General features: G+C 38.8%; 1 non-coding gene across 1 annotated transcript; it reads left to right on the top strand.

Annotated features, from left to right (window-relative positions):
• Positions 1-15,274: 15,274 nt before the first annotated feature.
• Positions 15,275-15,381, top strand: LOC122676206. The gene has a single exon (XR_006335490.1). It is a non-coding gene; the product is annotated as a U6 spliceosomal RNA (small nuclear RNA).
• Positions 15,382-23,648: the final 8,267 nt, after the last annotated feature.

Consider the following 23,648-nt stretch of genomic DNA (forward strand, 5'->3'; position numbering starts at 1 on the left):
GCTCCTGCACATTCACTCACTGCTCACACGAATCTAAAAGATAATCAAAGGAAAACTCCACCGACTTACCCCTGCCTAGACCAGCACAGGGAGTGGTCAAGTGTGCATGTGAAATATTAGCAGATTCTAATCTATTCTTTGCACCCAGCTCGCGGGCTCGTGCACTCGCCCTCTCTCTCTCTTCCTCTCTCTCATTTTTCAAAATAAATAAATAGATAAATGAATTTGCAGTTGGCTAAAGATTTCAGCTCAGTGACTGCTGTGCAGATGGATCCTGCTGAAGCTGGTGCTGGCTCTCTGGGGAGTAGCATGAAATGCTGGTTTTCAAAACCTGAGCAGCGTGTAAATGGCAGCTAAAAAGGAAACGCAGATTGGTGCTGAGTGTTAATTGTCTCTTCCTCTCTTCTTCACACACTTCAGAGGCTGTGTGCTGGCAGAAGACAGGAAAGCCGGCCTGCCTCCTCGTGGGGTGGGTTGTTTTTTTTTTTCTTTCAAGCTGGACTGAGAGAATAACACCTAGAATCCAAGTCAAAACATGGAACGGGTTTTTTTTGTTTTGTTTTGTTTTTTCTTTTTTTTCAAGTTCTCGTCTGATGAAAGTCAGGGAGGTGGCACCAAGCTGGTCATGAAAGTAAGATTCTGCTGAGAAGGAACCGATGAGATGTGACACAGAACGGGGAAGCAGGATGTCTTTGTTTTGAAATGACAGGCGATAAGCTAAGGGGGTGCCTGGTGAGATTTTAGTCCATAACTAGGTAGCAACCTGTCAAATGCAGGCCCCTTAAATGCATCACAAGAATTCTCACTTGAGATGATTTCAATTCCAGCTCTGCGTGTGTGTATGAGCACATGCACGCACGCACAGCAAACATAATTGAATGCCCAAGCCCCAGGTACATCCCGTTGAGGGTACAACGGTAATCACACTGGGGCCAGAGCTCCCATTCCCTCCCTCACCTTCCTCGCTTAGGCATTGACAGGTCAGCCTCAGGACCACAGCCCAGGCTCAGCACCGTTTATTTTCATCCCTGAAGATTTCTATAAGCTTTCTCCCAGGACTTTCACCAGGCAGAACCTCAATTATCTGTCTTTTCTAGATGCAGTGGGGTTATTTGAATCTACGCAGGTCCAAATAAAACAAGGGCAAGGGCTTCCCTTGTGGCTCAGCTGGTAAAGAATCCGCCTGCAATGAGGGAGACCTGGGTTTGATCCCTAGGTTGAGAAGATCCCCTGGAGAAAGGGAACAGCTACCCACAACAGTATTCTGGCCTAGAGAATTTCATGATCTCCATAGTCCATGGAGTCACAAAGAGTCAGACACGACTGAGTGACTTTCACTTTCACTTCACTTTTCAACAGAGAAGCAATGGGGAAAATCAGTTTGCAAAGAGAAAAGAAGAATCTGGAACCTTCTCTTAAAAATCATAAAATCCCCAGGCCCCACCTGAGCCATGGTCCCTGTGTCTCCAAGCATTAATGGAAAGGTTGTTTCTCCCTGCTGCTGTTGCTGGAGTGCCAACCCCATTCTGGCTTGCCAGTTGGAGGCAAAGATAAGCAACCATGAGTGAAAACAAGTTATTATCTGTATCCATTGTCTCCTAAGTGACCAGGGATGTGCAGATGAACTGCTCCCCACCCCTGCTCTTCACTGGCAGGACCAAGAAGAGCATGTAAAGGCAGTTTCCAAAGACAAGGGTCCCTCCCGCTGCTGACTTCAGCTCGGCTGGGTGACGTGCTCCACATTCCAGCCTCTCCTAGCGCCTTTCCTAACCAGGCAGAGAATGGTCTCCGCCAAGAATGGTAAAACCAAGAGATGGATCTTGCTCCAAGTACAAAGTGACCTCACTCAAGCTGCGTGTGTGAAGGAAGCAGATAAAGAATGTACTTTCAAGGAACTGGAAAGGACGGTTGTAGGGGTAGAAGGGGGACCATCCCAGCTTATACTAGCACACCAGAAAGAGCTTCCTAGGCTAGAAATAGAGCTCAGGTGTGGGACACAGGACTGGACCACCAGGCCTCTCTCCTTAGAAGCACCTCTTAAGTCTGAGTTCAGTCAGTTACCTGCCATCTTCTGGGTAAAGTCCAATTTCCCAAACCTATTTCCCTCCCCAAAAGGGAATGGCCACCATATACAGGTCACCTGGACAGAATGACCACAGTCACCACTAATGAATGGGAGTAGTGATGGCTCCCACTGTAGGCCGTGATGTTAGCTAAAGGGCTTTAGAGCATGACTCAGTCTCCACTGTGTACAGGGGAGAGTCTGTCCCTTGAAGGGGAGCCCCAGCATAGATGTCTATGAGCTTGTAACTCACTATCACGAGAGTGGGAGAATAGAATGGGGTTGATGTTTTATTTTGTCTCAACATTTTCTTGATTTCAGTGGTTTGTTATGTGCCAGCCAACAAGAGCCTCAGGCAAGGTCAGGAAGCTGCTTGAATGCCCCTCACTCTAGTGAATGCAGAAGTGAGCTGTTGTCACAGAGACACTGCCTCTGATTAATGACACAAGCTGGTAGCTCCATGCGTGTAACCTGGTGCCAGGATGACCATGAAAACCAAAAGAAGTGACATGGTCCCTGCTGCCAGTCCAGCCCCTCCCATAGGTGACCAAAACAGAACCATCTTAAAGCAGTTTTCTGAAGCTATGGGACAAAAGTCAAAACTGAGTATTTTTGGCAGGAAGACCTGCTTTTAGGGGGTAAGAGTTGATTGAAATGGGACATGGAGTGATGGAGATGCTCTCCATCTTGATCCTATGTGGGTTACACGAGTGTCTGTATTTGTCAAAAGTGATCAAACTTGGACTTCCCTGGTGGTCCAGTGGTTAAGATTTTGCCTTCCAGTGCAGGGGGTCCAGGTTAGATCCCTGATTGGGTAACTAAGATCCCTCATGCCTCAAAGCCAAAAGCCCAAAACATAAAGCAGAAGCAATACTGTAATAGAGTATAATAAAGTCTTTAAAAATGTAATAAATGTAAATAAAGTATAATAAAGTCTTTAAAAATGTAATAAATATAATAAAGTCTTTAAAAATGGTCCACATTAAAAAAAAATCTTTAAGAAAAAGGTGATCAAACTGTATATTCTGTTTGTTTCACTGTAAAGACTCTTTATGACTCAATGGACTCTAACCCACCAAGCTCCTCTGTCCATGGAAATCTCCAGGCAAGAATACTGGAGTAGGTTGCCATTCCCTTCCCCAAGGGATCTTCTCAACCCAAGGATCAAACCCAGGTTTCCTGCATTGCAGGCAGATTCTTTACAGTCTGAGCCTCTGAACATAAATTATAATTTCATTATAAAAAAGCTATTCTACTCCTACAGGAGGCCACAGTGGGGTAATTTTGATAATCCTCACCTTCAACCTACCTTTCTGGTACCAACTGGAAAAGGGCAACCCAGAAGTTCCATTCCCAGCTCCCTGTGCCCTGCTCTGTGCAGTAGGTCACATCTAGGACTTGGAATCCAAAGCCTGCATCTGAAGCCTTGCGTCCCCCTCACCATGCCTGTGACTTCTGGATTGTCCCTCCATCTCTCTGAGGCTATATCTCTTCATCTTTATAATGGAAGGGAATGATTCCTGCCTATAATATTATCGGAGGAAACAAAAAAGAGTGTTTCATAAACTGGGAAGAGCTATAGGAATTCAGATTGTACTCCACCTCAAAAAGATCACCACTATTTAGACACTTGCCTAAAATGGACAAGCTCTTTGGTATAGTGTCAAAAACTCCAATTGGACAGTCTGCTGTGAAAACCTCTATAAACAACATATAACTAAATAATCAGAAGCAGTATGGAAATATAAATGGTATATCTGCCTTGGAAAAGAGTTTGTTCCTCAAAAAGTTAAACATAGAATTATCATATGACCCAGCAATTCTATTACTAGGCATACACCAAAATAATTGAAATGAGAACTAAAACAAATACCAGTATGTGAATGTTCATAACAGCATTATTCGCAATAGGCAGAAAAAACCTAAGTGTCCATCAACAGATGAATGGGTAAACAAATTGTGATATACAGTATACATACAATGAAATATTACTCAGTCACAGAAAGGAATGAAGTTCTGAAACATACTACAGCATGGATGAACCTTGAACTTTAAGTGAAATGAGCTAGACATAAATAAAAAATATTGTATAATGTCACTTACATGAAATATCTAGAATAGGTAAATTCACAGAGACAGAAAGTCATTAGAGGTTACCAGTGACTAGGGGAAGGGAGGAATGACCAGTTGTTGCTTAATGGATACAGAGTTTCTGAGATGATGAAAGGGTTTTAGAAATACATAGAAGAGCTGATTGAATAACACTGCAAATGTAAATAATGTCATTAAATCACACATTTTTAAATTATTAAAATGGAAAATTTTATGTTATGCATATTTTACCATGATTTTTAAAATAATGACTGTCTTACAGTATGGCAGGTACTCAACAAATTGTAATAGTAAATAACCATCAGCAGAGACTCATGTAGAAAATAACTTAAATGCCTTGGCCTATAGCCCTTCAGATCTGGGATGTGAAAAAGGTTATGGAGAGGGTGAGGCAGGTCAAATTTGCTTTTACCTACAGCTACTTTCAAGACTGCCATTTCTGAGGCACTACATTATCCAAAAACTCATAGCGCTATAATCAGAGAAAGAATGTGGGAAGACATTAATCTATTCCCTGTGATAGTTTGTGGGACAGACATAAGCTCAGGGTCTCAGGTAAAACTTATGCAAAAGTACAATTTGCCTTTATTAGATCATCTTCTTCCATTTTAGTTCCCTTCAGGATGTGAAGTGTTCCCAAATCCCTCAACTGTCTTTTGATAATGGCTGCTTTCCCAAGACAATCTAGACCAGTGGTTAAGAGCTCAGGGCTTGAATCCAAGCACTCTGGAATTTGAATCCCAGCCCTGTCATTCCTTCAGTAAGTGATCATGAGCTGGTTACTCAATCTCTCTAATGTTTTGATTTCGTCCTCTGTAAAGAGAGGATAACAACGCCCAGCTCATAAGGTAGTGTAAGCTAAGGATTTAGGAAGGAGCCTGTCAAATATAAAAGAGTACAATAAATGGCAGCTAATGTTATTTTAGAGCACTATTACTCTCCTACCAAAGCTTATAAACACCTGTCTTTGTAACTATAAATGAGGAAAGAATTATTTAACTTTAGTTTCCAGGTATCTGATGAATAAAATAGACCATTTATTTCTCCTTTCAAACATTTAATGGACACTTGCTATGTGAATGCTGTTCTATTGTATGACTATACAATCTTGCTTCATTCAGCTGTTGAAGTAGGGTAGAGAAAGGAGGTGTGAACTGGATAATAGTCAGGACTACAGTCACTGTAAGAATTAGATGAAGTTCCTCAAGCAATTAAAATCTTCCTAGTAGCTTCTAGTATCCAGGTCACCTTATGTCACAAATGTTTTTGAAAAGTCAATATGACTGTGCCAAAATCTTTAAATAGAGCATAGTTAAATGCTTCCTGGATATGAATAATTATGAAGACCAAGTCTGTTCTAACCCACTTGGTAGGAAATAAGACTTATTTTGGTACTGTTCATGATGATTATTCAACAGCTGGACCAGAAGGCAAAAGAACCGCTGCGTGAGTGTTCAAATTGTGTAGCACTCCAACAGACAGCTTTCCTTCAATAATATAAAGAAATAGCAAGAGAAAGCAACTACAGATCTTTCTCGACTTGTGATGGGGTTACATCCCAATAAACTCATCATAAGTTGAAAGTATCCCAAGTCAAAAATGCCTTTAACTGCACCTAACCTACCAATCAGAGCTTCACAGGTGGCTCAATAGTAAAGAATCTGCCTGCCAATGCAGGAGATGCAGGTTCAGTCCCTGGGTCAGGAAGATCCCCTAGAGAAGGAAATGGAAATCCATTCCAGTATTCTTGCCTGGGAAATCCCATAGACAGAGGAGCCTGGCAGGCTACAGTCCATGGACTCTCGAAAGAGTCAGACATGACTTAGTAACTAAACAACAACCTACCAAACATCACAGCTGAGCCTAGGCTGCCTTAAACACACTCAAAACACATTAGCCTACAGTTGGGAAAAATCATCTAACCCAAAACCTATTTTATAATAAAATGCTTAATATCTCATATAATTTATTGAATACTGTACTGAAAGTAAAAAACAGAATGGTTATATGGGTACATGTGGTTGCATGTATATTGGTTGTTTACTCCCCTGATCACATGGTTGACTGAGAACAATGGCTCACTGCCACTGCCCCAGCATCACTAGAGAGTATCTTACCACATATCACTACCCCAGGAAAAGATCAAAATGCAAAACTCCAAGTGTGGTTTTCACTAGATAGCTGTCACACTATTACAAAGTCAAAAAATATTAAGTCAAACCATCATAAGTCAAAGACTATTTGTAGAAACAAACCTTATAAACTTCAGAAAATTATTTCTTCAAAACAAGAATTATTCCATCCAAAATAATTTTTGAGGTATAAGAAAAACAAAGCAAAAACATTAAGAGGATTAAGTGATTGTGTGAGAATTCTTTTTAAATATTTCTCAATGGACATAAGTGTTTCTAGAACTATTACTTCATCAACTGTCTGTTAAGCATCTAAAGATACCACTAAGGTTAAACAACAAGAACAAAACTATTTTTTAATTTAAAAGAAAGAACAAAGTTTGAAACTTTGGAAGAAATTAATAGGGACAGGCTGCTTTGAAAGGAAGAAAAATTAGTTTCAAGAGAGGAAAACTAAATACATCCCAGAAACAAAATTAAATCTAGTAATTAGGAAAGCTCAAAGAAACAACACATGAATGCAAAACATTTTCACTTCATTTTCCTGAGCTGTCTAATATTTTGCCTCATTATTTCAGAAAAATGCTGCCTTTTCATTTCCATCTATTGTTCTAATCATGCAATGTCATTTACTTCATGTTTATAACTTGACTTTATGATATACACTTAGTTTTCTCTGAATTTCTAATTGCATTTCTCTGTAGTTGTTGCTCTTACTATTTTTCATTCATAGAGATTTTTTCCCTCATTTTATCAATAGCATACTTTCCACTTTCAGGTTCTTAACAATCAATTCATAATATAAAGGACTCTCTTTATAGACATTTTTCATGGATCTTCTGATATTATAATTTAGACTGTTTAATTTTAGGCCTGCTAGTCAGATGTTAAATCAGGAATTTTAAAAATCTTATTCAGGAGTTATTTCCAATAGCTATTAACGCTTCATAATGACAGGGGAAAAAATCAAAGTGACCTAGACTAATACAGATATTAAATTTGGCAGAGGAGAGCATTAAAACCATTATTATAACTGTATTCTTTATATTCAAAAAATCAAGTAGAGATATACAAAAGAAAAGCAGGTAAATTGAATTTCTAGTAATGAAAATTACAATATGGGACATGAAAACTTTATTGAATGAGATTAATGGCAGGTTAGACATCACAAAAGAAAATATTAATGAACTTTAAATAAAAACAAACTATCAAAATGGAAACAGAAGAAGAATTTTTAAATATATGTATATTTATAGAAAGACAGAGAGCCAGAAGGAGAGACACAGAAACAGAAAGGCAAAGGGGAAGAGAGAAATAAAAGTCAGCCAGATTGGAAAGAAATAAAACTGTCATTATTTTCAAATGATACAATTATCTATGTATAAAATCCAAAATAATCTACCCCAAAAAAATACCCCAAAACAAAGAAAAAACATTAGAACAAATAACTGCAAGGTTGCAGGATACAAGACCAACATGTAAAAAAAAAAAAATTTGTATTCCTATATGCTGCAATAAATTATTAGAAACTGATATTATAAAACACTATCATTTACAAAAGAATTAAGAATATTAACTCCTTAGAAATACCTTTGGCAAAAGGAATGAAAGACCTATACACCAAATAAAATATTTTTGAGAAAAACTAAGTAAGACCTCAGAAATAAATGACAAAATACATCTTTGTTCATATGTGGAAAGATGCAACATTGATTTATATGGAAGACCCTAAATTCATCTATGAAATAAACACAATTCCAACCAAAATCCCTACATACTTCTGAAGTAGAAAGTAACAAGATGATTTTAAAGTTTGTGTGGCTCATTTATGATTAAAACTCTCCAGAAAGCAGGAATAGAAGGAACATACCTCAACATAATAAAAGCTATCTATGACAAACCCACAGGAAGCATCACCCTCAATGGTGAAAAATTGAAAGCATTTCCCCTGAAATCAGGAACAAGACAAGGGTGCCCACTCTCACCACTACTATTCAACATAGTTTTGGAAGTTTTGGCCACAGCAATCAGAGCAGAAAAAGAAGTAAAAGGAATCCAGATAGGAAAAGAAGAAGTGAAACTCTCGCTGTTTGCAGATGACATGATCCTCTACATAGAAAACCCTAAAGACTCTACCAGAAAATTACTAGAGCTAATCAATGAATATAGTAAAGTTGCAGGATATAAAATTAACACACAGAAATCCCTTGCATTCCTATACACTAACAATGAGAAAACAGAAAGAGAAATTAAGGAAACAATACCATTCACCATTGCAACAAAAAGAATAAAATACTTAGGAGTATATCTACCTAAAGAAACAAAAGGCCTATACATAGAAAACTATAAAACACTGATGAAAGAAATCAAAGAGGACACAAACAGATGGAGAAACATACCTTGTTCATAGATTGGAAGAATCAATATTGTCAAAATGGCTATTCTAACCAAAGCAATCTATAGATTCAATGCAATCCCTATCAAGCTACCAATGGTATTTTTCACAGAACTAGAACAAATAATTCCACAATTTTTATGGAAATACAAAAAACCTCGAATAGCCAAAGTAATCTTGAGAAAGAAGAATGGAATGGAGGAATCAACCTGCCTGACTTCAGACTCTACTACAAAGCCACAGTCATCAAGACAGTATGGTACTGGCACAAAGACAAATATAGATCAATGGAACAGAATAGAAAGCCCAGAGATAAATCCACATACCTATGGACACCTTATCTTCGACAAAGGAGGCAAGGATATACAATGGAAAAAAGACAACCTCTTTAACAAGTGGTGCTGGGAAAACTGGTCAACCACTTGTAAAAGAATGAAACTAGAACACTTTCTAACACCATACACAAAAGTAAACTCAAAATGGATTAAAGATCTAAATGTAAGACCTGAAACTATAAAACTCCTAGAGGAGAACATAGGGAAAATACTCTCCGACATAAATCACAGCAGGATCCTCTATGACCCACCTCCCAGAATATTGGAAATAAAAGCAAAACTAAACAAATGGGACCTAATGAAACTTAAAAGCTTTTGCACTACAAAGGAAACTATAAGCAAGGTGAAAAGACAGCCCTCGGGTTGGGAGAAAATAATAGCAAATGAAGCAACAGACAAAGGATTAATCTCAAAAATATACAAGCAACTCCTGCAGCTCAATTCCAGAAAAATAAATGACCCAATCAAAAAATGGGCCAAAGAACTAAACAGACATTTCTCCAAAGAAGACATACAGATGGCTAACAAACACATGAAAAGATGCTCCACATCACTCATTATCAGAGAAATGCAAATCAAAACCTCAATGAGGTACCATTACACGCCAGTCAGGATGGCTGCTATCCAAAAGTCTACAAGCAATAAATGCTGGAGAGGGTGTGGAGAAAAGGGAACCCTCTTACACTGTTGGTGGGAATGCAAACTAGTACAGCCACTATGGAGAACAGTGTGGAGATTTCTTAAAAAACTGGAAATAGAACTGCCATATGACCCAGCAATCCCACTCCTGGGCATACACACTGAGGAAACCAGATCTGAAAGAGACACGTGCACCCCAATGTTCATCACAGCACTGTTTATAATAGCCAGGACATGGAAGCAACCTAGATGCCCATCAGCAGACGAATGGATAAGGAAGCTGTGGTACATATACACCATGGAATATTACTCAGCTGTTAAAAAGAATTCATTTGAATCAGTTCTAATGAGATGGATGAAACTGGAGCCCATTATACAGAGTGAAGTAAGCCAGAAAGATATAACATTACAGTATACTAACACATATATATGGAATTTAGAAAGGTTGTAATGATAACCCTATATGCAAAACAGAAAAAGAGACACAGATGTACAGAACAGACTTTTGGACTCTATGGGAGAAGGCAAGGGTGGGATGTTTTGAGAGAACAGCATGTATATTTTCTATAGTGAAACAGATCACCAGCCCAGGTGGGATACATGAGACAAGTGCTCGGGCCTGGTGTACCGGGAAGACCCAGAGGAATCGGGTGGAGAGGGAGGTGGGAGAGGGATCGGGATGGGGAATACATGTAACTGCATGGCTGATTCATGTCAATGTATGACAAAACCCACTGCAATGTTGTGAAGTAATTAGCCTCCAACTAATAAAAATAAAGGGGAAAAAAAAAAGAAAAAAAAATAAAGTTTGTGTGGCAATGCAGAGTACCTAGAATGGCCAAAGAACTTTGAGAAAGAAGAACAAAGTCAGACTGGTCTGACACCACACCAGATTTCAAGATTTCAGTTCAGTTCAGTTCAGTCGCTCATTCATGTCTGACTCTTTGCGACCCCATGGACTGCAGCATGCCAGGCCTCCCTGTCCATCACCAACTCCCGAAGTTTACCCAAAGTCACGTCCATTGAGTCAGTGATGCCATCCAGCCATCTCATCCTCCGTCGTCCCCTTCTCCTCCTGCCCTCAATCTTTACCAGCATCAGGGTCTTTTCAAATGAGTCAGCTCTTCGTATCAGATGGCCAAAGTATTGGAGTTTCAGCTTCAAGATCAGTCCTTCCAATGAACATTCAGGACTGATCTCCTTTAGGATGGACTGGTTTCAAGATTTAGCTGGAGTAATCAAGAGTGTGTAGTACTGGCAGAGAGAAGTAAGTCAGAAAGAGAAACACCAATACAGTATATTAATGCATATATATGGAATTTAGAAAGATGGTAACAATGATCCTACATGCAAGGCAGCAAAAGAGACACAGATGTAAAGAACAGACTTGGACTATGTGGGAGAAGGCAAGGGTGGTATGATTTGAGAGAACAGCATTGAAACATGTATATTACAATATGCAAAATAGATGACCAGTGCAAGTTCATGCATTGAACTTGAGGAGGGAAGTGTTCAGTATCGGGGGACATGTAGGCACCCATGGTTGATTCATTTCTATGTATGGCAAAAACCACCACAATATTGTAAATTATCCTCCAATTAAAATAAATTTTTAAAAAGACTGTGTAGTATTGGTATCATGAAAGCTTTAACTGATAAACAGATCAATGGAAAGATAGAGGGAAGCCAGAAATATATCTATACATACATGAACACTCATTTTTGACAAAGGAGCAAAGGAAATTCAGTGTTGAAAGATTAGCCTTCTCAACAGACAAAGGTAAGGAAAAAGTGGACATTGTGTGCTCAGTTGCTCAATCATGTTGGACTCTTCAACCTCATGGACTGTAGCCCATTAGGCTCCTCTGTCTATGGAATTTTCCAGGCAAGAATATTGGAGTGTGTTGCCATTTCCTACTCCAGGGAATCTTCCCAACCCAGGGATTGAACCCACGTCTCTTGGGTATCCTGCATTGACAGACAGATTCTCTACCACTGAGCAATGTGGGAAGCCCCACCTTATGTAAAAATATGAACTTCAATCCATGCCTTGTACCATAGACAAAAACTAACTTGAAATATAATATAGACCTAAATGTAAAACCTAATACTATGAAACCTCTAGGGGAAAAAAAGAATATCTCTGTGACCTTGGGTTAGGCAAAATTTCTTATGTAAGAAACCAAAACACAATCCATTAAGAAATGTTGATAAATTGGACTTCATCAGAATATTAAACTTTTAAATATTAAAACTAACCCTTCAAAAGACACTATTAAAAGAATGAAAAGACAGACATAGACTGGAAAGAATATATTTGCAAAGTTTATATCAGATAAAGAGCTTGTACCCAGAATGTATAATGAACTCTCAAAACTACATAATAAGAAAATAAATGTCCAAAACAAAATGGAAAAAAGATTTGAATAGACACTTCACCAACACAAAAATATAGAGGTGGTAAATAAGCACATTAAAAAATATGCTCAACATCATTATTCATTAAGGAAATACAACTTAAAACCACAATGAGCTATTGCTTCATATCTATCAGTATGACTAAAAATTTTAAAAGGCTGCACATACATTGTCGATAAGGATGAGCAGAAACTGGAACTTTCATACAGCATTGGTGGGAACGTAAAATAATACAGCCACTTGTGTGGTACTGCTTTACATCTATCACGTGATCCAACCAGTCCACTCCTAGGAATGTATCCAAAAGAAAAGCACACATCTATACAAAGACATGCACACATATGTTCATAGCTTCCTTATTTCTAATACCCAAAAACGATATGGATAAATAGCAGAATAATTCTCAGCATTGAAAAGCAGTCAATTATTGCTACAAACAACACCATGAATGGATATAAAATAACTATGCCAAGTGAAAGGCAAAAAAGAATGCATACTGTATGATTCTATTTAAATCTACTTAAAAATCCTTCACAATGTAAGCCAGTTTATATAGACAGAAAGAAGAGTAGTGGTTGCCTAGGGAAGGAGGTTGGAAACAGAAAAGATAGCTGGGCAGAATTACAGACAGGCACAAGGAGACTTTGGGGGGTGATGAATACGTTGACTATCTTGATCACAGTAAAGGGTGTAAAATAAAATTTATCACATTGCATAACAATTTGAAAAACAAAACTCTTTTAAGTTTAATTAGGTCCCATTTGTTTATTTTTGCTTTTATTTCCAATATTCTGGGAGGTGGGTCATAGAGGATCTTGTGGTGATTTATGTCGGAGAGTGTTTTGCCTATGTTCTCCTCTAGGAGTTTTATAGTTTCTGGTCTTACATTTAGATCTTTAATCCATGTTGAGTTTATTTTTGTGTATGGTGTTAGAAAGTGTTCTAGTTTCATTCTTTTACAAGTGGTTGACCAGTTTTCCCAGCACCTCTTGTTAAAGAGGTTGTCTTTTTTCCATTGTATATCCTTGCCTCCTTTGTTGAAGATAAGGTGTCCATAGGTATGTGGATTTATCTCTGGGCTTTCTATTTTGTTCTTGATCTATATTTCTGTCTTTGTGCCAGCACCATACTGTCTTGATGACTGTGGCTTTGTAGTAAAGCTTGAAGTCAGGCAGGTTGATTCCTCCTTAAAAGCTTTTGCACAACAAAGGAAACTATAAGCAAGGTGAAAAGACAGCCCTCAGGTTGGGAGAAAATAATAGCAAATGAAGCAACAGACAAAGGGGATTAATCTCAAAAATATACAAGCAACTCCTGCAGCTCAATTCCAGAAAAATAAATGACCCAATCAAAAAATGGGCCAAAGAACTAAACAGACATTTCTCCAAAGAAGACATACAGATGGCTAACAAACACATGAAAAGATGCTCAACATCACTCATTATCAGAGAAATGCAAATCAAAACCTCAATGAGGTACCATTACACGCCAGTCAGGATGGCTGCTATCCAAAAGTCTACAAGCAATAAATGCTGGAGAGGGTGTGGAGAAAAGGGAACCCTCTTACACTGTTGGTGGGAATGCAAACTAGTACAGCCACTATGGAGAACAGTGTGGAGATTTCTTAAAAAACTGGAAATAGAACTGCCATATGACCCAGCAATCCCACTCCTGGGCATACACACTGAGAAAACCAGATCTGAAAGAGACACGTGCACCCCAATGTTCATCACAGCACTGTTTATAATAGCCAGGACATGGAAGCAACCTAGATGCCCATCAGCAGACGAATGGATAAGGAAGCTGTGGTACATATACACCATGGAATATTACTCAGCTGTTAAAAAGAATTCATTTGAATCAGTTCTAATGAGATGGATGAAACTGGAGCCCATCATACAGATTGAAGTAAGCCAGAAAGATAAAGAACATTACAGTATACTAATGCATATATATGGAATTTAGAAAGATGGTAACGATAACCCTATATGCAAGACAGAAAAAGAGACACAGATGTACAGAACAGACTTTTGGACTCTATGGGAGAAGGCGAGGGTAGGATGATCTGAGAGAACAGCATCGAAACATGTATATTATCAAGTGTGAAACGGATCGCCAGTCCAGGTTGGATACATGAGACAAGTGCTCGGGGCTGGTGCACTGGGATGACCCAGAGGGATGGGATGGGGAGGGAGGTGGCAGGGGGGTTCAGGATGGGGAACACATATAAATCCATGGCTGATTCATGTCAATGTATGGCAAAAACTACTACAATATTGTAAAGTAATTAGCCTCCAACTAATAAAAATAAATGGAAAAAAAAATAAAATAAAAAACAAAATTCTAGGGGTGATCATGAAGCACGAAGCATGAGAGAGAGTTAGCATTAGCTCATAGATACAACATGGCCATCCTGCTCAAATTGTTCTGTTCCACAGCAACACTGCAAAGGTTACAGGGACAGTCTGGAGGACAAAGGGAATATCCCCTCCCTGATTTTGTAGACTTTTGTTTATACTGCCTAAGGTTGCACAGTTTTGAAGTTTTGTGAACCATTCCTTTACTTTAATCAGACTGCTAAATCCTTTTAAACTTATAGTCCAAACAATCATTTCCCCCAAAGACCATGAAGAAGTGTGAAGGTAGTGTTAGTCACTCAGCCATGTCCAACTCTTTGCGACCATAAGTTTTGTCAAGTTAGATCTCCCCCTCCTTTGCTTTTAGATCAATTGATATTTTACATGTGACGAGCATGTTTCATAATTTTAAACTGTTTTATAGTGTTATAAATAGAAATGCTTTCTATTTCAGCCTTCTGAATCCTAGTTGAACTATACAACTAGCTATACTAGCTATCCCTCCTCAGTTTGAATTAACTTCAAACTTGAAAGCTAAACTTTCTACATTTTCCAGCCACAAGGTCAATAACTTTTAAAAGTCACCTGATGTCTTAAATAGTATCAATGCTTTCTTAAGTCAGTCTACCAAGGCAATAGAAAAATAAACAAATGAAACCTAGTCAAGCTTATAAACTTTTGCACAGCAAAGGGAACCATAAACAAAATGAAAAGACAACCTACAGACTAGAAGGAAATATTTGCAAATGATGTAAACAACAAGGGCTTAATTTCGAAAATATACAAACAGCTCATAGAACTCAATAACAAAAAAACATAACCCAGTGCTCACTTTGGTGGCACATATACTAAAATTGGAATGATACAGGGAAGATTAGCAGGGCCTCTGCACAAGGATGACATGCAAATTTGTGAAGCATTCCATATTTTTATTCATGTTGAGGTTTGACAGAAAATAACAAAATTCTGTAAAGCAATTATCCATCAATAAAAAAAAAAACTTAAAAAAAAAACAATCAAAAAAAGGGCAGAAGGCCTAAATAGATATTTTTCCAAAGAAGACATACAGATGGCTAATAGACACATGAAAAGATGTTTAATATCACTAATTATTAGAGAAAAACAAATCAAAACCACAATGAGGTACCACCTCACACTTGTCAGAATGGCCATCAAGTCTAGAAATAATGTATGCTGGAGAGGGTGTGGACGAGAGGGAGCCCTTCTACACTGTTGGTGGGACTGTAAACTGATGCAGCCACTATGGAGAATAGTATGGAGTTTCTTTAAAAAACTAAAAATAGAGTTTCCATACAATCAGCAATCCCACTCCTAGGCATATATCTGGAAAAAAAACTGTAACTCAAAAATATACATGCATCACAATGTTCATAGAAGCACTACTTACAAGAGCCAAGACATGGAAGCACCCTAAATGTCCACTGACAGAAGAATGGATAAAGAAGATGCAAATACCTCTACACAGTGGAATATTACTCAGCCAGAAAAAAGAATGAAATACAGTCATTTGCAGGTATATGTATGGACCTAAATGTTATCATACTAAGTGCAGTAGATCAGAAAGAAAAAGATAAATACCATGTCACTTATAGTGGAATCTAAAATATGACACAAATGAATTTATCTACAAAACAGAAACAGACTCACTGGTATAGAAAATAGACTTGTGGTTGCCAAGGGATGCAAGGGGTGGGGGAAATGACAGGATGGCATGGGAGAGATGGATTGGGACTAGCTGATGCAAAGTACTGTATGTAGAATGGATAAACAATAAGGTTCTACTGTATAGCACAGGGAACAATATTCGATATCCTGTAATAAGCCATAATGGAAAAGAAAATAAAGTCACTTGATGTCTTGCTGCCTCTTACTGCCAGTCTTGGTTATTACACAAGTAATGAAGACTGCTATGGAACTTGTTTAGTGAACTTATAATTGAGTTATTTTCATAATGCTACACATTTCATTAACTATATGATCACAGATATTTAAGCTCACCTCATTTCAATGTTCACACTTTTGCTAGGGTTTGTCATCATCCTTGGATGTGTCTGGTGACCCAGCACAATGTCACCTGACACCCTTTAACTAGACTAGGAGATACTGCTAACTAGGCCAGGACATCCTGGCTTTTATTTTACAGAGAATTCTGAAAGTATCTTCCAGTTACTGCAAATAATGACAAAAGCAAAACAAAAGGAACTATGTGCAATAACATTCCCCCCACTAGTATTCAGGGAGTCATCCTCCAGAAGAGGTTTCCTGTTATTTAGTAGCAGATTCATAAGCTCCTTTATCACCCCCCTTCCTCACCCACACTTCTTCCCTTCCTCCCTGCCCCCCAAAAGGACTAAGGCACTTGACAAGCCTCTGGCTCAGCCTCAAGTTTGAATCAGTCCTAATGAGATGGATGAAACTGGAGCCCATTATACAGAGCGAAGTAAGCCAGAAAGATAAAGAACATTACAGCATACTAACACATATATATGGAATTTAGAAAGATGGTAACGATAACCCTATATGCAAAACAGAAAAAGAGACACAGAAGTACAGAACAGACTTTTGAACTCTGTGGGAGAAGGTGGGGGTGGGATGTTTCGAAAGAACAGCATGTATATTATCTAGGGTGAAACAGATCACCAGCCCAGGTGGGATGCATGAGACAAGTGCTCGGGCCTGGTGCACTGGGAAGACCCAGAGGAATCGGGTGGAGAGGGAGGTGGGAGGAGGGATTGGGATGGGGAATACGTGTAACTGCATGGCTGATTCATATCAATGTATGACAAAACCCACTGAAATGTTGTGAAGTAATTAGCCTCCAACTAATAAAAAAAAAAAAAGAAAAGAAAATCACTGATGAGTAGATTACAGCTGATTGGAGATACCTGCCTGAGGGAATTTCCTAAGAACCCAGCGCAGACAAGCCTTCCACAAGTCTTAGGAAAGTTGTTCCTTCTTCATTGTGGATGACTACATGAAGCAGATTTTGCTCTGAACATTAGTGATAAATGACTTGAAAGCAAGAGGAGACTTTCTTTTACTTGACTTATTTCAAAAGGAAAAAAAAATTCTTTATAATACACTCCAAGACTAAGTCTGTCTTTCCAGTGGAAGGAGGAAACATAGGAAGTGACTTTTCTGAAATAAGACAGCATGCCTCCCTTCAAGGGAACAGAGAAAACCAGGTAGTAAGTCCAAGTTCACGGAAAACTGATGACATGGTTTTATAAGATCAGAAATTCTGGCATTCTCAACACGTCTGTAGAGGTGTTAAAGGCAGAAAGAATAATGAATTCAGGATTCAGAGGGGACCTGGCAGGGAGTGTTTCCTGAAACACAACTAGGTGTAAAACTACCAGTTAGATGGAAACAAAAAGAGGAAACTGAGTCTAAGACACTGACTTGGAGATGGATAAAAGTCACATTGGCTGTGTCATTTGGGGATATCATTTAGGATATTATCTCAGTCACTTGGATGAACAGGGACAGAAGTTTCTTGTTCCTCCTCACCCCCTCCACATTCCACCAAGCCATATAGGTTCTTACATGCAGTAGGAATGCTCTGTGTCAGCAGGGCTAGAGAAAGAGAAGTCCAGTGTATGACCAGTTAACTTGGGAACCCCTCTGAGAGGTAGACAGCAGGAGCCTTCCAGGTGGAGAAGCAGCCCTTCTTCAGTGAGGTCTGCCACTGCCTCTGATGGCACATGTAAGCATTAACTGTATGCTACACTCTTCATTTCCCTTCTCATTCCAGGTATTCTAGTGCTGGCTGCTGCAAGAAATTCAGCACAGTGCTTCTCCAACTCTATGTTAAGAAAGTTCAGGGTTTTTCAGTGTTTCTTTTAAATTTCCAACCCATACCTTGAACTGGTGAAATGAAAAAAAAGAAGTCTAAAATTTAGGTATTAAGTTTAACAAAGATAAAATTATTTTGCCAAATTGTCATAAAGGTTTCTGAATGCTTACTCTCAATTTCTGTATCTGTCTTGTCTCAGACCAGTAACAAAGTTCACCAAGTGGCCCCACTTGGTAAACCATGCTTTGAGCCCTAGAGCATGTTCTTTTGAAAATTAGAATAGACGGACATAAAAATGTCATTAGACAACCCTAGGTTAGAACTGGAACATCAGCTAATATCTGTCATAAAATAGTCACCCAGGAGAGGTGAGAGCCATATGAGACACTGAAGGAAAGCTTAATCTCTAGTAGAAAACTGATGTTGAAACAGAGAAAGAAACAATAAATAGGTGAAATAGATATGCAGGAGCGTGGATAAAGAAATATATAGACATGTATGACCTACTTCAAAAATAAAAATAAGTTTAATCAAGACACTGAAAGACTGAATATACAGACTATGACCAGACCATATATAAAAATAGAACTTTATATATATATATATATACATATATACATATATACATATATGAAAAATAGGCAGCAACCTGCTCACAAAGTCAACCAGTTATTTACAATAAATAACCCCAGAAGATAGTTGGCTCTGAGTTAGACTTGTAGGAAGCCAGACTGCCATCTCTAGAGATAATACAAGCTAAACAATAACTTAAATAACATTAGTCAAAAACAGACAGGACTTGGTTAATAACTGACAGATTCCCTAATTTTTGTCCCTTCATCTCAGAATCAACCAGAAGTCAGATATGCATCCCTAACTAATCACACAGGATGCCCTGCTTCCAGGTAGCCCTCTTATTGCTTCCCCAGGACAACAGCCACCAATCAGGGCATTCCAGAAGGCTTCCCTTTCTTCACTATAAAGCTGCCTGCCTTTGGGTCTCAGCCTAACTTAGAGTCTCTACCAAAATGCAAATGACAGTGACTGACTCCCTTGCCATAGCACGCTCTGAGCAGTCTTTGGCTTTCTCATTTAGTTGGTCTACAGTTATTTCCACAAAATGCTTATTTTTGTTTGGAGACCTCAGGGCTGTTCATAATGGATGACATAAGCATTTCATAGAAATCTGCACATTCTTAATAACAAAGTCTAATTCTATTACTGTCTTGGCAACTCCATTTCCCTCACACCGATATCCAATCTCATAAAGTCCTGTCAAGCCTGTTTCTAAAATGTAACCCAAGTGGATTTACTACTCCCCTATCCCTAGTCCCACCACTGGAGTCCAAGGGACCAGCCATGTGCTTTGGACTGCCACAATGGCCTCTTCACTGCTCACTGCTTCTTCTCTTGCTCATAAAGCAGCCAGAGATCTGCAAATCCAGTACATCATTTCTCCTCCACTTAAGCCTTCAGACACGACTGAGCGACTGAACTGAACTGAACTAAGCCTTCAAATGGCTTCTATCCCAATCAGAATAAAATTCAAATTCCTATAATATATGGCATACTCCCTCTCCAGCCTCACCTTGTTCCACCCCTCCTGTCATCCACTATACTCCAGTTACACCGGCCTCCTCAAATGTGCCAAACGTGTACCCATCTCAGGGCCTCTGTGCCAGCTGTTCCCTCTGCAAGGAATACTCCTCCCCTTGACCTCAGCATGGCTGGCTGCTTTCTGTTGTTTAGATCTTAACTTAGCAATCACCTTTTCAGAGAAGCAAAGAAAACACCTGCTCTACCATAGTCACCCAGCCACTGTCACATAACCTGATTCTACCCCTCTGTATAATGCTCACCACTACCTGAGACTTTGCTTTGTTAGTCTGTTTGATTCTCTGTTTCCCTCTACCAGAGCAGGAATCTATCTGTCATGATTATTCACTGTATCCCCAAGCCTAAAACAGGCCTAGAAGCAAACTGATGCTCAATAAGTATTTGTTGAACAAATAAATGAAGGAATTAAAAATTGAACTGCCTGAGACTTTGGACTCTGGTGGGTGAAACAAATTCTCCTTCACCACATCCCAGCTCAAATCTAACTCCCATTAACTGAAGCACCCAAATCAATTTCCAGCTTCTCTGGAGAGTCTTCCAATTCTACTCAAAGGCTGCGCTTTCTCTCTTCCTCACACATAGCTCTGTCTGAAAGGTTCATTTGAATTTGATCACATCCACCTTGAAGCCTGCTGCCTAGTCCTGTTAAACTCTTCCCTTGCTTCTATTTTCAAAATTACTTGTTTATTTATTTATTATTTTGGCTGCACTGGGTCTTTGTTGCTGGGTGCAGTTTTCTCTAGTTTCAGAGAGTGGGGATTACTGTCTAGTTGTAATGTGCAGGCTTCTCTTGTTGTGGAGCATGGGCTTTAGGTACACGGACTTCAGTAGTTGTGGCACACAGGCTTAGTTGCCCAGTGGCATGTGGGATCTTCCTGAACCAGGGATCAAACCCTGTTCACTGGTAGGTGGATTCTTAACCACTGGACTACCCGGGAAGTCCCTTCCTTGCTTCCAGTTGTAGCACATGTGCAAGTCCTACTCACCAAACACACACTGCACTCCATAATACAGTCCAGTGAACATAGTGAAAACTCAGTAACTAGCTGTTGAATAAGTTTTCTAAGATGCATATCAGGTAAAATTAGGAATAATATAAGTCTAAGTTGTAAAGGACAGAGCCAATGATGAATGAGGTCAAAGCAGAGATCTCAGAGCACTTCCTCAAATCCACATGGATTCCTTCTTGAGGTGATGGCCTGTGTTACCCATTGCCTATTCACTGGTTTGTTTCGTGCAAGGTTATCTCATCTCTTTTCCTAAGATGCATTCTGTGCTCCAAAGGCAATGCCATGCATGGCTTAGGATAACATTATTAAAGACAGGCTTATAAAATAAATAAATAAATAAATAAATTAAAAAAAAAAAAAAAAGACAGGCTTATATGCACAGTGGGCAGCCAGCCAGAAATTGCAGCTTGAATGACATTTTTTCTTGCTTGGCAAAGAAAGCATTGCTTCACCACCCTGGAGCTCAAACACCAGTTCACCCAGTTGGTGAAGGCTTCTTTCTATTTTATTGAAATTATATTCCTGAAAACTCATATAGTGGTTGCTCCCTTAGTGTCTGGTTTGTAATACCACTCTTTCTGAAGTATGTAAAAGAGCTAAAATAATGTTTTTAGGAGTGAATTTTCAAAAAAGATCAGCAATTCCACAGGTTACTCCGGCTTTTTTTCCCATCTGCTGTGACAGCAGGTGTGATTTCACAAGCCCACTCCCATCAATCATCCTCCCCAACCTGTCTCTGGTGCCTGACAAGGTGTTTATGTGCATAACATGGAAACCATCACTAGATTCTGCAAAGGAGTAAGGCTGCCTTTCACAATCCTCTAAAGGAAGACTTCCATGGAAACCTCGGTACTGGGTTCAGGTGGGCAATTTACTGAATCTCCACAGTGTCACCTCCTTCCAGGAGTAGCAAACTCAAAACCCTTCAGGGGCAAGTGGGTACTATGAAAGTCGGAAGCATCCTAGTATAAGACAACAGAGTGGAGAAAAAAGTGGCCAAAATGCATAGTGCATGCTCCATCTTAAAAACAAAATTACATTCACTTTACAGAAAAATGTGCTGGCTAAACCCAAGTTTAATGTGGCCAGGCATGATGTGGCCACCAGTTTTCAATCTCTGTGCTTCTATTAAGTCAGTATCCTAGCCTGAGGCCCAAGAACAGATGTTTTCCACACAACTTGAGAATTCATAAAATTATGGACAATGGAAACTGGAAATGATCTTAGAATTTATTCATTTCAACTTCATCTTTTCAAGTAAGGGAACTGAAACCCAAAGGTTGATAAACCAATCAAAGTATACATAGCAAGCATGTAGCAGTGTCAAGATAAAACTCTAGTCTCCAACTCCAAGTCTGATGATTTTTCAGCTACTTGCCATCACTTTTCCTATGTGTTAGTAACAACCTTAGGCTTCATGTTAGTATGCTTAAAATGAATATTACTTTAAAGCTATTATAATATTAATAACAGTAAAAGATATACTTTAAAGCTACAACAACAGTAATATTAATAATAGTGATAGTAACATCTGAACAGTAAAAGTTCAGATGACAGAGGCTGGATTACAATGTTATCACATCCCTAGTGGCTCAGATGGTAAAAAATCTGCCTGCAATGTGGGGCACCTGGGTTCAGTCCCTGGGTTGGGAAGATCCTCTGGAGAAGGGAATGGCAACCCAATCCAGTATTCTTGCCTGGAGAATCCCATGGACAGAGAAGCCTGGTGGGATACAGTCCATGGGGGTCACAAAGTGTCGGATACAACTGAGCGACTAACACTTTCACTAATTTTGTCATTTAAGATAACAATAATGTTTAAGATGTTTAATGTTTCATGGTTATTTTACATGATAAACAATGATATAAAATTAAAATTTTAACTATGCAAAAGTATGTGTGCATGTGGACAAAGACAAGAATGAAATTTGCAAAATGAATAGAGTAGCATGATGATACTGTCATTCTTTTAAAAAACATTTTAATGTGTAGTGATATTCCTCATGGCATTTTAGATTATTCTCTTTAACATGAGAATTCATTTTAATCTCAAGGGTAGTCATTTACCACTTCCTATCTTCTTCCTTATTAGCAAAAACTCATATTTTGTTCAACTATCTAGGCTTTTCCCTTGTGTCTGAGAATGTCCTAATAAATATGTCAATAGCAATGTTTCCATTCCCTTTGTTACTGATTTGCTGAAGCATGAACATATGATATAAATCTGGAAAGTGAAACACAAAAAGACTTTGGTGTAGAACTACTTGGAATGGGTTTCCTAATCTTAATAACAGGTCTCTTTCTCCACTTCTGGATGTTGTTTGAGAATATGAACACCTCCAGCTGCTGCAGCCATTTTGTGACCATGAGGCAAGCCAGACTAAGATCAAGACCTATACGCTGAGGCTGACAGAGAAGAAAGATAGAAATGATCCCTAAAGAGTTAGTGTAAAGTCACCTACCTCTGTACATATTTTCTTGTGGTAATCAACTCTTTATCATTTAATTCAGTTGAAAACGAAGTTTCCTGTTGTTTTCCAAAGCCCCAGCCAAAATAATAAGCTTAATTATCTCCTTTGTATTTTGGGGAGTGTAGTGGGATGCCTTTGTGGACAGCAGGGCATACCTTATGTTTTCTTCTCCTTTCCTCTTACTAAGGCATAGGCAGAATGACTACATTCAAATTCTCTGGTGCCTCATTTCAGGGGTGTGATCAAGAAGGATATAAGCACAATTCTTGTGCCTGAGCTACGA

The sequence above is a fragment of the Cervus elaphus genome, chromosome 19 (genome assembly GCF_910594005.1).
Source record: "Cervus elaphus chromosome 19, mCerEla1.1, whole genome shotgun sequence".
In the NCBI taxonomy this organism is placed as follows: domain Eukaryota; kingdom Metazoa; phylum Chordata; class Mammalia; order Artiodactyla; family Cervidae; genus Cervus; species Cervus elaphus.